Here is a 15,188-nt window from a genome sequence, read left to right on the forward strand (position 1 = left end):
CTATCCAAGTGACCTTGTGGATTATAGTCTGACCCTCTGTTTTACATAGCATCAGTGTTGTCAATTATAGATTATTTCCCCCTCATTTTCCCCTTCCCTGAGCTCCAGGGCAATATTTTAAAGTACTGTAGAGGGATTGTTGAGGTTTAGGAATGGTGTTCTCCAGTTTAGTGTTTCCACTGAAACACCCCACACCCTTTCCTGGCTAAAAGGGGCAGACAGGGTTTTCTTTACTGCTTCTATTCACTTCATAGTTTTTATTTTCCCTTTCTCCTTTCTTTACAAGTTTTGTTTGGCCTATTTTTTCCTCTTCTGTTACTCAGTGTTTAACTTTTCCACTGGCCCTTGAAAGATACTGAATTTCAATAATGTTAATCATGGGTTTAAAGTGCACCTTAATTGTAGGTATCTCTACTTAATTCCTTTTTAGTTTTTACTTCTTAAATTTTTTTTATTGATAAATAGTGGACAACTTTCATTTCAAATCTTGGGTTACATACTTTTTGGTATATTCTAATGCTTTTATTTCAAGCTCTTTATTTTAAAGCTAATTGCACATTTCATCTGAAGTCTAGATACCTCCTTAGCAATCAGGAGCATTTTGCAAACCATTTTTTTTCCTGTTTTTGACCAGGAAGGGAAAACTGACCTTTATTTGTAGCAGCACTAGGTTGTAGTACAGTAAAACTAAAAGCAAAGCCCTGCCAATTCTTCCAGCTGGAATTTCCCCCTTCAGCTGTATTCATCCTACTTTCTGTTCCTTTGGATAATTAGTGATGTTCCCGAGTGCTTCTTTTATCAGCAGGGATAATCTCTGTACGTCAGCCTTGCAGCTTTCCATGCGCTCCAGGACATGTTTGCCTCAAATATAAACAAATCTTGCAGCACACTTTGTCCACCCCAAATGGCAGCACTTTTTGGGAGGGTGCAGCCCCACTGCAGCCCAGCACTGCCAGGACCAGACTTTCCTCAATGTTTTTAACCCCCTCTCTTGAAGGTTTAGTTATTGTTCAGTATTTGTGTTGTCACTTCAAAGTCCTCATACTGCACGGACATATCTCAAATTTTTGCATAATTTGTCTTATCCAAAAAAGGAAAAATAGATTTATGCTGCTCAAGAGCAGCCTGTGGGAGATAGTTCAGCTGCTGGCAACTCAGCAGCTCATGAGAAGTTCTGCAATTCTGATGAAGCATTAGTGAGAAAAGTATATAGAGACTCATCAGGATAAAAAAGGGCAAAGTCTTTTATTAGTTTCGGTATTGCATCAATGTCATGCGTGATGAGAGTTTAGTAATGTCCATAATTATTTAATAAAATTATAAAACTCAAGGATAACTGAATCATGTGTGACTCAGTTTTGTCTTTACTCACACTTGGATTGGGAATTTAATAATAAAGATATAAAACCTATTTGCTTCATACCACAAAATTTTGGTGCAAATATTTGTTACTATTTTCACATCATCTTAAAGAAAAATTTACAGTGTAATGTCGTCCTGCAATGTAACAAATTCCTAGACATTGCCAAGAGTCCTCAAGCTTCCACCTACTCGACTTTCTCTGATGAGACTTTTATCTAACTTTTAGCTCTAGTTCCTAATGTTTCTTTTGTCTAGAAAACAAATCCAACCTCACAAACAAAAATCCCACAAACAAAACACCTCCAGTTAGTTCCTATAGAGTAAAAACCAAACAAATAAATAAGAAAACTGAAAAACCCCTCAACATGTGGTGGTATTTGGTCAGGGACACTCGTAGTGAAAGAGCACAGTGATGACAAGGAGGGGGAATGCTGGAATTAAAAAGACTCGCAGGCAGGAACAAAGGTAGAAGCCTTTGCTTTGAACCTGGGAGCCTCCCCAGCGTGTCCCAGGTGTGGGCCACATGAGCTGGGGAAGGAATGTGGCTCTGAGGGGTGATGACAGCTCCCAGTCTGTGCTGCCTCAGTCCCAACATGCACCAGTCCAGCTGTTGTGCATTTCCAAAGGATTTGCCTTTTTCTTGCTTTCTCTTCCCTTTGGTAAATTATTTAAACGATTTAAGTAAAAATGGAAACCATTATTCTGAACAGAAGCACAGGAACTCTCTAAAAGAAGATGTCTTCTGTGAAGACAGGCTGAGAGAGTTGGGATTGTTCACCCTAGGGAAGAGAAGGCTCAGTGGAATTCTTACAGGATTTTCCAATACCTGAAAGGAACCTACAAGAGAGCTGAGAGGGAATTTTTAGGATAGGACAAGGGGTAAACTCAGTCTCACCTATCAGGCCCTAACCACTAGAGCCAGACTGAAAAGATAAATGTTGAGACCTATGTAAAAGGTTATGTGCTCCGTCCATTTTAATCAGTCAAGAAATGTGGCTGGTTTTATTAAAAGAGAATAGTATACAACATAATTCGATTCTGATACCGTGCTCAATTTGCAAGCTATCAGCCAGTCATCAGTGGGCCTGGATCCTGGCTCAGAATGTTACTGTGTTTAAGAGAAAACGCTACGTGGTATAAAAACCATAAAATCATTTAGGTTGAAAAGACCTTTAAGGCCATCGAGTCCAACTGTAAACTCCATAAAACAATTCCATTAATGATTTGTTCAACTTACTGTGAACACTATTAAATAATAGAAGCAGGACTGTAGGATACAGTGAGAAAGATGAAGAAATAGGAAAGAGAACAAAGCTTGCTTGGATTTTGTTGTGAATTTTATTGCAGAGAGTCCAGTTATTGCACAGAAATCGAGAGCTATGACCTCAAATGGTTGACAAAACCATCTTTCAGAATTGCTGATAGGTGTTAAAGTTTCTGCAGTTTTAGAAGGAAACAAACAAACCAAGCAACCCTCCGAACTCTAGGGCTCAGTCAGACACCTGCAGAGGCCCAGGGGAGGGCTGGCTGTGCAGCTGGCTGAGGGAGGATTATCTGTGACCTCCCTGCTCCCTCTCATATCCACTATGCAGGCCACTAGGGGCGTTTGTGTTGTCCCCAGAGCTGGACTATAAATCTGGTGTAGAAAACAGGAGGTCCTGAACTCACTTTGGCAAGTTTTTAATTTCTTTATGATTTTCAAAAATCCCTGCAGCCAAGCAGAGAGGGACAAAGTTGAGGTCTGTGCAATTGCCAGTATTGAGCCCTTGCCTTATATACCAGGACTGAAGGGAATCATCTGCTCCTCAGATGTTTTTATTTATTATTTTTGTGCAACAAGAGCCAGTCTGCAGTAATAACAAAGATTTATTATAAATGTAATAAACTGCTTTTAAAACTCCGAGTGTCTGTGGAGTGGCTTTGGTTCAATGAACCAGTGGAGGTTTCTGGACTTTGAGCATCCCTGGTGAAGGCAGAAGCTTCGGAATTCAGGATTACACTAAAGCAAAAGGAAAACCAAGAAATAAACACACGCAGGAGAAGATCTCAGGCAGGGTGGTCCTCAGTCTTGTTGGTCTCAGTGTTTCTGTTTTGCTGAGGAGAGCAAGGGAGGCAATGTGAGACACTGCCCCAGATGTGGGGCCTTCACATGGCCACCAGCCAGGAGAAAGCAGAGAGGAGGAACAGTTTCTAGGGTGAGATAGGAGAGGGGGAAGGAGGGGGAAAGAGCAGCACTCAGCTGAGCCAGGCAGCAGTGCAGGTCTTTGTCTTGCTGCTTTTATTGTGGCTTTGAAATGCACAGTATTGCTGCTCTTTTGAGGAAAGCTGTGGAGATCACCCCATTTCTCAATTCTTAGGGTAGAGCCTGAGCCTTCAGTTCCTCTTGACCCACAACTCCCAGAAAATCAGGTCCATAACTGAGATCTCTCCTCTGCCGTTCCCTACTCTGTCTCTACCATGACCATGGTTGTGGCAAAAAGCCATAAGAACTGGGGACGTGTCCCACAGTCCTCTCATTTGCAACTGTTGTGAGTAATCTGACTGGATCTGTAGTTTTTTTCAGGTAACAAAAGCAAAGCAGCTGGTAAAAAGACAAGGTAATTTGACCCTAAAATTCATAATGTGAGCTCTGTCTCAAAATATTTAGGATGGAGTTTTCATAAACTAATTTCCTACTTGTTGAGAAGTGGAGATCAAACAAAGCACTTCTTGACTTTTGGTTAAAAAAAACACAAACAACTTCAACATCAAACTGAAACCTCAGACTCTACTGAGGTGAAAATTTTTATCTATCTTCTCTTCTCCATCCTTTCTCTCCATAACCTGGAATTATTCAGAGTTCCCATTCTGTACTGGATACCTTTTTTCATGTGCTTAAAAAGAAATCGGAGTCTTTTTGCTTAGGAAAGGCAGAATTAAGTGCCCTTCTAAAAGTATCATTGTAGATTTTCCTAAAGCATCTACCTCCTCCATTAGGATGATTAAATTCATTTTAATGTAGTGCCAGCCGGGTGGGATTGCTGCCTCCCATCAGAGAACCACTGTAACCAGATAGCCTCCTTTATTTATATTATTCTCATACAGAAGGCTGGTTTCTGTCACTGGACCTGATAAATCCTTGGGGGTATGGCAGCTCTTTCATCTTTTCCCTGAGCTGGTTTTAGAATGGCATTCAGTGTGGCTGTGGATGTGGTAGGATTTGTTGCACAAGTGATAAGGTTATCAACTTTTGAGTCCTTCTCCATGCAGTAGTTTAATTTCCTCTTGTTAAGTCAAGTTGCCTTTAGGGTTTTTTCTGCTCTCTTTTCCCCCTTCTGTGATAGTGGCCAAAACAAGGAGTTCTTAATATCCTTACAGGTCTGAACAGGACCTTAAAAACTGGTACCAAAAAATCGTGACACCATGTCCTGTGAGATTAATCCCATCTTCTTGACAGTACTGGGCCTTTCAGAAAATCACATTTCCCAGATGATTCCACTCCCATCACTTCCTTCACTTGTCAGACAGGACTGGATTTAAATACACCTCAGCCCTAGAACGATACATGCATTTTCTATAGTTTTGCCATCCTTATTTGTTAAGGAACAGACTTTCTTATCTCATCATGAATTTTCAACCTTTATCTGTAGTGGGTTTATAACTAATTTGCTCTTTTCCTGTTATGATCATATTTTTCCATTGAAATCGATTCTAATTGGATTGAATCTTAGCAAGAAAGGCCAAATTATTTATATGTTGCCAGAGCAAATGTGCTCTAGTCAGTAAATCTTGTGGTTGCACACAGATGACATTACTGAAATAGATAATCCTCTACAGATGCATTAATTTCATAATCTAAAAATGCTCTCTAAAATATTTTACAGGAACAAGTAAAGGCCAGCTAGATGACACAGCTGACAAGGGCAGTGGTAAATAAATAATTGCTAACGCAAGTCTGCAATTTAAAAAAATGTTTAAAACCAGCATCTCCCACTCGGTGAAAATTTGTAACACTACTTTTCCCCCAGAATTCCTCTGTAAACACCATATTTATAAACTCTGTTATTTTACAGAAATAGGTGATCAAAGCTCAGAAGAACCTGCAGCAAATCCTGTTGTTTGCTTGACACTTGGAGCAGTTGGCACCCAGCCTGGTGTCCCGAGGTTGTGCTGCCAAGGGAAAATACACGACATGCATCCTTGTAAAACTTGTGCTGCTTTCTTTGGCACTCCCCTCTCGGGGCCCATGTCCATGTGGTAGTTCTGCTTTGTTTTTTCTCATTACTGGCAGCTGTCCAGGGGAAAGCTCTTGGAACAGCTCTAACAGGTGTCCCAAGGCCAAAGTTTCTGTGCAGCACAGGTGTAAAATGAGATGTTTGCTGCACCTGACCCACTATTGATCAAATGGAACAAGCACTGGACAAGAGAATACAAGCCTGTTTTCCTAAATAGCTGCATTGTCCAAGGCGCTGCGCTGAAAGAGGTGTGAAAGATTGCTCACTTTCCTTTAACAACTCTATTCTCTGTCTTTTCCAAAGGCTTTCAACAAATGGGTTGGAATCTCTTATCTGTCATGGGCATTTCCAACATGCTGGAAGTGTTTCAGTACTCTGGAGAACATGTGTGCTTTTCCTGAAATGCATCCTTTTGTTGGCTCTTCAGATATTCCTGGGATCATGGACATGGGCAGCTTTAACTGAGGTTCCTGAAAACTACTTATAAACCTTTTTCCCTTGGAAAATGTTACATTAACAGCACTTGTTATGCAATGTTTGGAAACAATTGAAATGTTTATAACAGATGTAAAGAAATAGAAAATATATTCTGCACTTCTACTGCAGTCAGTAACACCTGTGTGAAGCTGAGGTTATTTTTTGTACTTTGCTATGAGCAAGGTCTTGTACAATCAGGTTTTATTTTCGCTTTATTTCTTTTAAGTTACTCATAAAGTCCCACATGTAAATTTTAGTACCTGCAGTTAAGTCCAGTCTGTTGGGTCTTAGTGCATCCAAGGGGTGTTCCAGGCCATGTGTGAGCAGTATTTTCACAACTGGGTGTTTTTTATGGATGGAGTGACCTCGATATGACTCTTTGAGCCCTAAATTTTTATTGTCTTTGTAGTGGAAACGTTTATCCTGCTCCCTGCAGCAAGTGCTGGTGTGGTACCTGCTCTTGGTGTGAGTCTGGAGTCCCTCTCCCCCTCAGAGTAAGATGCAGGGGACTGGGGTTGTTTTGTCCCTTTGTAAAGAATCACTGATGATTTGGGGCAAAAGGTATGGAGAATGTTGCAGAAAAAATCAGTACAAAAATAGGGTATGGAGTCTCTGAGTGATGGGAAAGGACTGCCTTTCCCATGCTTATATATATTTGTGCATATAGTCATGTTCACAGCTGTGTGCTTTAGAGCTGTTGTGACTGAGCCTGAAAATGGAGATGTGCCATAAACTGGACTAAATTTCAGCAAGAAACAGTAATTTCACTGAAAATATTGCGATGAGTCCTGCCCTGTTATGTCAGCCCCCATCTCAAGCTGCAGGTGCTCTGCACTTGGCAGTTTCTGTGGGGTCTGGAGGATTTTTGTGTGGAAGCTCTCTGCCATGTGGCTGACCAGGGACCTGGGCTTTTGTCTAGCAGGATGATGCCCCGTCCCTGACTGAGTGTGGTTTACTGCTAACACAGTCCCTGCTGCTGTGGCAGCTGCTATTAAATTCATCCAACTCTTATTAATACTAAACCAAAATATCCACATAGAAATCACTGTGGAGGTTCTCTCCACAAAGCACCAGTGATGGCACGAGAGGAGCAGGCCCAGGAACTGGTGCCCAGGAATTCCCCTGCACAGGAGGCAGAGCCTCTTCCCTGGGCACTGCCTGAGCTCTGCACAGATGGTCCAGAGAGGGTGTGCAGCTCTTAAATTAGTGCTAATGTAGCCAAAAACAATGAGAGAAGCCTCAAAACAAAGAAGGAGAGACCCAGAAGAGCAAAAAATACTGGCCTGTAGACAGAATTTCGAGTGTTCTGGCAAAGATGAACACAAAAATGACTCTACAGGGAATGAAAAAAATCAGGGAACATTTGGAAGAGAAAGCACAATAAATGGGGAAAATTGGCAACAAAGAGCAATCTTAAATTAACTGCAACCTTGTGTTAAGTCTTCTGCTTTGTTGATTCTCACTTCAGATTTATGTGACACCTGATATGTTTCATAGCTTCTCAGTAAAGCATATTATTGCATTAAAATAATGTAAAGTGGAAAAAAATTATTAAGACAAAACTAGTTATCTAGGCATCTGCACTGTGTTTATGTGTATTTCTTTTCATGGTGTAATGACTTAACTACTGCAAACTCTTAAGCAGAAAACCCTGTGCTCTGCTTTATAATGTGCAAAACCCCCAAGCGACTAAAAAATATATGAATAGATGTAAGAAGTAATCAAGTAGCTAATAAGGAGTAATGTTTTTTGAAGATTTGTGTATTTCAAATAACAGAAGTAGGAAAGGCAGAAAGTGCTGGCCTCAAGGTCTATGGCTTTCTTTTCACTTTTGAACAAAAATTGAGTGAGCAGGAGGAAGTACTGTTCCCATTTGGGGTTTCACCCTTTTTTTTTTTTTGTCTCATGAAAGGAAAGATAGTGAACACTTGCCTCAGAAGTGGCTTTAGTAAACTCTTCCCTTGTCCTCTTTTCCTCAGGTTGTAGGAAATCAGAATTTTATCTGATCTCTGTTTAAGACCCTTAACACCATTCATACTTAGATGAAATCAGGTCGGGGGGAAGATTCCTCCATACCTGAACACACACTGACCTCAAGTGCAGTCATTTCTTACAGATTAGGGTGAACTTTTGTCCCAGGTCACTTCTGCTCATGGAAGCTTGGGAAGGCTGATGTACCTCACTGTCATCTCCTTTATTGTGCCAGACTTTCTGCCTTTCTTTTAACATTTGACCTCCTTGTCACAACACCAATTCCTTTCTGGGTGTAGCAATCTGAGTTTTGTGCTTGTTTATCTTCACGGTGCACCAGCCCTTTAACAGGTAGTGGGGAAAAGCTGAAAATTCTTCACTGGACTGCGTCCTTTACCATGGGCATTGTTTTGAGCAGGCTTTGGAAATCTGTTTTATCAGAGTTATTTAATGATCATGTCAGCAGTGAAAGTTCTGTGATCATCTGCTAGATTCTAAATCCTGCAGAATTTCTGTTTAATTCCAGGCCATCTGTGATTCTTCTGTTGCTGTCAAACATTTGTTTCAGTTGTGCTACTAAAAACCCAGCAGTACCTTCAAGCCTCTAATTGTTGTTATTGATCTCTCAGCACATAGAAGAGTCCTCCAAGCCCGTATCTGACTTCTCTTTGGTGTATTGAAATTATGTGGGGGGTAAAATGGCCTTTTTCCCCTTTTCTCTAATGAAACAAACCTACTGGCAAGCACACTGAATTAATACTTTCACATAAGACATGTTTTCTGTGAAGACCTGACATGTTTGTTTCATATGAAGAGAATCGCACTTTCTCATTTTGTTCACTCAAATGCAGGAAATGTCTGATCATCCCTCCTAAGCTTTCCTCCCACACCACTCCCTTTGAAAAGCTTGTGCTTTTGCAGTTGGAAGGAAAGCATTGATAACTGATTAAATTCTTGCTCTTCAAATGCTGCATACACACAAATACAGCATTTACACATAGAAATAATTATTTGGGTTAGACAGCCTTGCCTGTAATTTATGCTAAAATACCTGAATACTATGAGATTTTGTGAGTTTACTTTGGGGGTTTGGAAGTATTTTAATCTCTGTTATAGTAGACCCACATATTCTGAGTTGTGGTGAGTTTTCCAGCCTTGATGATGCTATGAAACTATAGATCCCAGGAGAAAATCCTGCAGGAATTCCACTGGTAATTCGCCTTCAACCAGGGTGAAAGAAATATTCCCAGCTTTTCCCAAATGCCGAGACCCATGTATATCTCTGTTAGAACTTAGTGGATTTTCCAAGACCTAAATGTTCCTATAACTCCCAGCAGAACTTGCTTGTGACTCCCTGAGCACCTAGAGTTTGTAACCTGGCTTTTCTTGTAGAAGTCACTTCTTGCTCTATTACTCTTCTTACTTAGAAGATTTTCAGTCCTGTAGACTGCGAGCTGCAGTCATCTCGGATTCTGTGATAAAGGCTAACACAGCAGGGATTATGTCTCAAGTGCTCCCTATGCAATGGAATGTCTTCCGCCATCAGCAAAATCGAATTTCAGGTTGCTGAGTTAAAATGGTGTCAGGAATTCGCTGCTTCTTTTGGAAAGTTCAGGGGTGGCAGCTGAAGTACCTAACACCCACATTACAGCTTACACTGGAATAATGAAAGCCCTCAGAAACAAATTACCAAGCTCACTGATTATTGCACTGACTTTGGCATCCTGTGGCCCACATTTTTTTTTTTTCCAGCATTTCATCTGCTGGGCAGCTGAAGAGTGTGCACCACCAGGACGTTCCTCCACACAACTTACAAATGTTTATGTAGATAGCCTGAAATGTTATGCAAATAAAAATTAACTCCACAGCCTTATCATGATTTATAAAACCGACAGTGGGATTTGGAAGCCTGTTTTGCAGCTTTGTGTGGCTGCACAGTTTGCAGTGGAACACGAAATGGAGCCTGGTTTGTGTGAGGAGAGAGGCACCAGTAAAGTGAGATGGAACCAAGCTCTTCAGTCACAAACCTTGTTTCCTGCAGCACCCCATCTCTTTTCTTGGTAGTCTCCTGCTCCTGTCCAAAACAGGAACATGGCAGAGGAGGGGCAGGTTTCCCTCCAAGCATCCTCAATTTCCTACCCCAGTCTAAACGGGAAAAGCAAAGCCAACCCTTAGGAGCATTATCCTGCTACTCAGCTCTATGTAGTGTGAGGCACATGTTAAACCTGTTACTGTCCTATATCCCCCAGGATCAGGTAAATTTAAACACTTCATCCCACTGGCGAAAAAGCTAGGCTGGCATTCACAGGAATATTCAAAGGAACATCCACAGGAACCTGTGAGCATTCCTTCAGAACGTCTGGACTACAAATTCTGTCACAAATCATTCTGGTGTGACCTCACTGTGACCTCATGCACAGCCAGGATTTAGCCAGCACGTGTCTTGTTGGATTTCCCTCTGGAGAGCTCACACTGTGACTTGATGCTCTGACCATTTGAATGCTGATTTTTTTTTCTCCCGCCCTTCGCAAATTGCATGCAGTAGTTTTTGAATTTTGCAGTGGTTGTGAGAAAATAAATGTAATCAAAGGGCCAGATCTGTCAGGAACTGGCAGAGCTCCCTGGACTTGCTAAGGTTGTACTGCCCCAGCATTCATAGAGGTCAGATGGTTACAGACTCGTGAGAGCAACATGACATTTAGGGCTTTGGCCACATTCCAAATCGGTGTGGCCAGTCTTGCTTTTCTTCAGAATTCGGGGCTTATTAACTTATATCTACTTCCCCTGTGTAAATATGCACAATAATCTTTCTAACGTGGCCTGTATAGCAAACCAGGCTTGCCAAAATGTGCCTGTGCTTTCTCTTACAGCACCGTGACGTCCTCCCTCCGTGATTTTGCACATCTGCAGCTTTTGTGGTGTGCTGTGGTTGTGGTGCAAACCTCACAAGCAGGTGACAAGAGTGGTAGCTCCAGCTCAAATTCTCAGCCACGGTTCTGAGGCTGCGGATGAGGATTTTTCTCCAGACAGAAACAGGGAGGAGTTAGGATGTTGTGACTTATTCTGTAGGGTAGCAGTACCTCTCTTATGGACCTCACTTTTGTGAAGATGAGAACAAAATAATTTTAGATTAAATTAGGCTTGTTAGAACTGTCAGAGTGCCCCGCTCTTCCACAATTTCATTCCTCTTCCTGAGGAAAGAAGCCTTTGGATCCAGCAGCTGACAGGAAACAAGAACTAATGATGATTATTTGTATAATCTAGAAGTACTTTCTCTTCCTTTCATTTGGGAACACTTGCACTCTCTCCCTGTGTCCCTGAGGTCAGCTGAACAGCAGCCAAACTGCATCGCTCAGTTATTTCATTAGTCTTTTAGGAAGGGCAGGACAAGCAAGTGAGCAAGGCTGAAGTAAGAAGGGCAGAAAGGCTTCGTTTCAGAGTGGGAAAAGGATTTCTCTGTGTGCTGAGATTGAGTTGGAAAACCTGGATTTTTAAGAAACACAAGAAAAAGTATTTAATAATACTGACTGTAGGATGAGCAGGAGCAAAAGAAGAAAAAAATGATGAGTAGAATTCTTTAAGTTTATTAATACCTTTGGAGGAAGATTTGGTGTAAAATGGCATCTGAATTCTTGCAAGCCTGAGAAACTGTAACAGAGCTTCTGAGCCCTAAATTACATCAAATGCTGAAGAAAAAGTGTAAGTGGGAAATCAAATTTTGTATCAGTTCATTGGTCATTCTTTTCATAGACTCACAGTGTCACAGGATGGTTTGGGTTGGAAGGGACCTTAAAGCTCATCTCCATTCAGTCCATGCCATGGGCAGGGACACCTTCCACTGCCCCAGGGTGCTCCAAGCCCTGTCCAGCCTGGCCTTGGGCACTGCCAGGGATCCAGGGGCAGCCACAGCTGCTCTGGGCACCCTGTGCCAGGGCCTGCCCACCCTCCCAGCCAAGAATTTCTTCACAATATCTAATCTAGACCTGCCCTCTTTCAGTTTAAAACCATTCCCCCTTGTCCTCTCACTCCAGACCCTTGTGAACAGTCCCTCTCCATCTCTTCTGTAGACTCCCTTCAGGTACTGGAAGGCTGCTGGAGGTCACCCTGAAGCCTTCTCCAGGCTGAATAATCCCAATTTTCTCAGCCTTTCCACTCATCTGTATATTGTAGTTTGGCAAGAAAGGCAGGAAGAAACATCTCAGCAGAGATTTTCCATAGGAATTCGTGTTTGATGTCATTGGGAACACTTTTATTTCCATTTCTGATGTAACAGGAGATTTTCAGCACCTACAGCATTCTCCATTTGGAGTTTAAGGAAAGCTGATTTCTGTGATCTTTATTCTGGAAAGACACACAAAGTTTAAGTAAAAGGTAAGTTTAAGTAATAGAATGCATTAGTAAGGGAGCAAAGTGTTTGCACTATTTGCATTATAAATCAGTGTTCTTGTTACTTCACTGTCCAAAGAAAATTGTGAGTAGCTGTGCCTGAGGGCATCGTGTGGGAAGTGCAAAGCAGTTTTTGCTGGTCTACAGTTCATTAAAATAAAAAAGAGGCAACTTGCCATTAGTGGGTTCATCCAATGGTGTAACTGTGTGCTGGTCCCCAGCTTCCAGGTAGGTTTTACAATAAAGTGTGTTTGTTTCTGGGGGTTTTCCATTTGAATTTTGAAGAACTCTTTATCTGTACTCTTTCTTAGCGACATGCTTTGTGCACACCTATTATTCAAGTCTTCTGTGCTTCCAGGAGGCTTTCCCAGTGTTCCTTTTGCCAGAGTGTTTCACTACAGATGTGTTTTGGCATGGAGATGACATCCACACTTTTCCTTTGCAGTCTGGCAGGGCTGTGAGTGGCAGCCATGACCTCACTGTGCAGAAAACATAATTATGGTGTAGTTCTCTGAGATCTCTGTATTTTGTGCAGTGGTGCCTTCATGCAGACAGCAGGATTTCAGGGAGGATTGTTTTTATCCCCTGTCCATTCCTCCCCTGTTTAGTAGGATACCTGTTACCAGTCCTGCCTGCCAGGTACCTCTGCCCAGAGGAAAAGCAAATGTCCCCTGTGCCTGGCCATGGCTGAGGGAACAGCGTGCAGAGGGAAATTTTCAGCTGCTTGTTTATCAGAGGCTTGGAACTGAGCTGGAAATCAGAGTAAGTCCGATTTGCCTGTTAGCATCCAGCTCTGTTTAATATCACAGACAGCTGTGATGCTTGCACAAGGCAGAGCCTTAGCTGATCAGCTGTCTCAGTTTACTGTGCAGGAAAAGGCCAGAGAAAGCTTCCATTTTAATGGAAAAGTGGTTCTGCAATACATAAACAAAGTTTATTCAGAAATCCTGAATGACAACCATGCTGTCAGTCTTCTCTTTGTTTTGGTTTCAGGGTTTCTGGTGTCCTTTCCAGTGGAGGGGTTGTTAATGTCTGGTGCTGTGGGCCAAGAAGAGAAGGAACGAGCCTGAAAAACCCCACATCCTCTTGTAGGACCAGATCCTTTCTTTGGACGTGGTTCCTACTGAGTGCACCAGATATTGCCCAAGTGGAGCTAAGCACAGAGCTTGACCTGCTGATTTTGCAAGCCCCAGTTTAAGTTTCATGTGTGCTTTTGTCCAGATAAGCAAACAACTGTTTCTCCTGTGAGATAAACGCCTCCTCTGAGATGTCTCCAGGCGATGTTTGGCTGCTCTGTCTTTTCTCCTGCTTCTCCCAAACCCCCTCCCTGTCTGACCACTAGGTGTCAGTAAAAGACTGCGAAGTGATTTTCTGTGGTTAAATGTACACGAGTTCCTCTCAGGCTCTGTGGGTGTTCCTTACTTAAGGTGGCCAAGGCAAATTTGAGAATACAACTCACACACACACACCAGGAGTGTGGAATAATTAACAAAAGCAACTCAGATCAGCACGTTTTTCCTGAATCACGTCACTATGCTGTTTGAATTAATTCATACAATCAGGAAACTAAACAAAATAAAGAAAAATAGTTTATCCTGGGGGTTTTTTTGTTTGGTTTTTTTTTTTTTTTTGAAGCAAAACCACTACTCCCAACATAATCACGAGGTACAAAGCTATTATATTTCACTATATTCATATTTCTTGTGCATTAGCCAATATGTGACTGGAGGTCTCAGTCCTGAAAGGTGCTGTCCTCATGCAAGGTCACCTGTAGGAAAATTCCCTTACAAATGTATGAGAGGAGTATTGAGGGAGTTCCGCACCATAATAAAGAAAAATCAATTTTCAAGGCTCTGCCTCCTCCCACCAATGTGGCAAGATTCTGCTCTGGATTCTTTGGCAGAATGGACTCAAAAGAAGTGAATATCTCACCTGAGACAGGAGCTGAAAAGTCAGTGACAACTGAAAAAGAGTTTATTTGAATGGAATGGGTAATTCTGTGTATGCACATAATTGCTCCTGTATTTACATGTCACATTTATTATATGTTGAATTTTATTCCACTTTTCAGTATGTTGAAGGTGTAACAGCATTGGAAGAAACCTGAAGAGTTTTGGACACTTGTCAGGAAACAAGTGGCCCTGGGAGCTGGGCAGGTGTCACAAATATTTGGGGTTATGTAATAGGCATGTTAATTGTATAGCGCTGCAAAAATGATCTGCTGTCAAAAAAATGAGAGTTTCCTTCACTTGTGTCCTACCTCTTTATGCTGCAGACTTCTTTGACCACTAAAATAAGTTAAGCAGTCAAATTACTGTGGTTTGCTGCTCCATCATGCTGTCACGTTCAGGAGGGTACTGCTGCCTTTGCTCAAACTCTACTCAGACTTGAAATCTGAAAAATTAAACCATGTAAATACTTACTTTAAAATAACCTATTTTGGTGGTCATTTCTTAGAAGAAAACAAACAAAAAAAACCCCTGCAGCAGACTCTTGGGCTGTACAAATAAAATACACATTGGACTCCTGTTCAGAGTATAAATAGAACAAAACAAGGTTGGTGCCAGAAGTTTTCTTTGGCATACACAAAACTGAATACTGAATTCCCCTCTAGGTGTTCTTTCTCTTTCCAGAGTGGATGGTAAAAGTCACAGGTATTTGAGACTTGCCATACTACACAGTTGTGGTGTGGAGCAAGGAGCAAGGGTTTATCTAAACTGAATCTGTGTCAAAAACCTCTTAATACTGTGATTTGTAGGTGTACACAACCTGTGTGTC

The sequence above is a fragment of the Prinia subflava genome, chromosome 25, assembly GCF_021018805.1.
Source record: "Prinia subflava isolate CZ2003 ecotype Zambia chromosome 25, Cam_Psub_1.2, whole genome shotgun sequence".
In the NCBI taxonomy this organism is placed as follows: domain Eukaryota; kingdom Metazoa; phylum Chordata; class Aves; order Passeriformes; family Cisticolidae; genus Prinia; species Prinia subflava.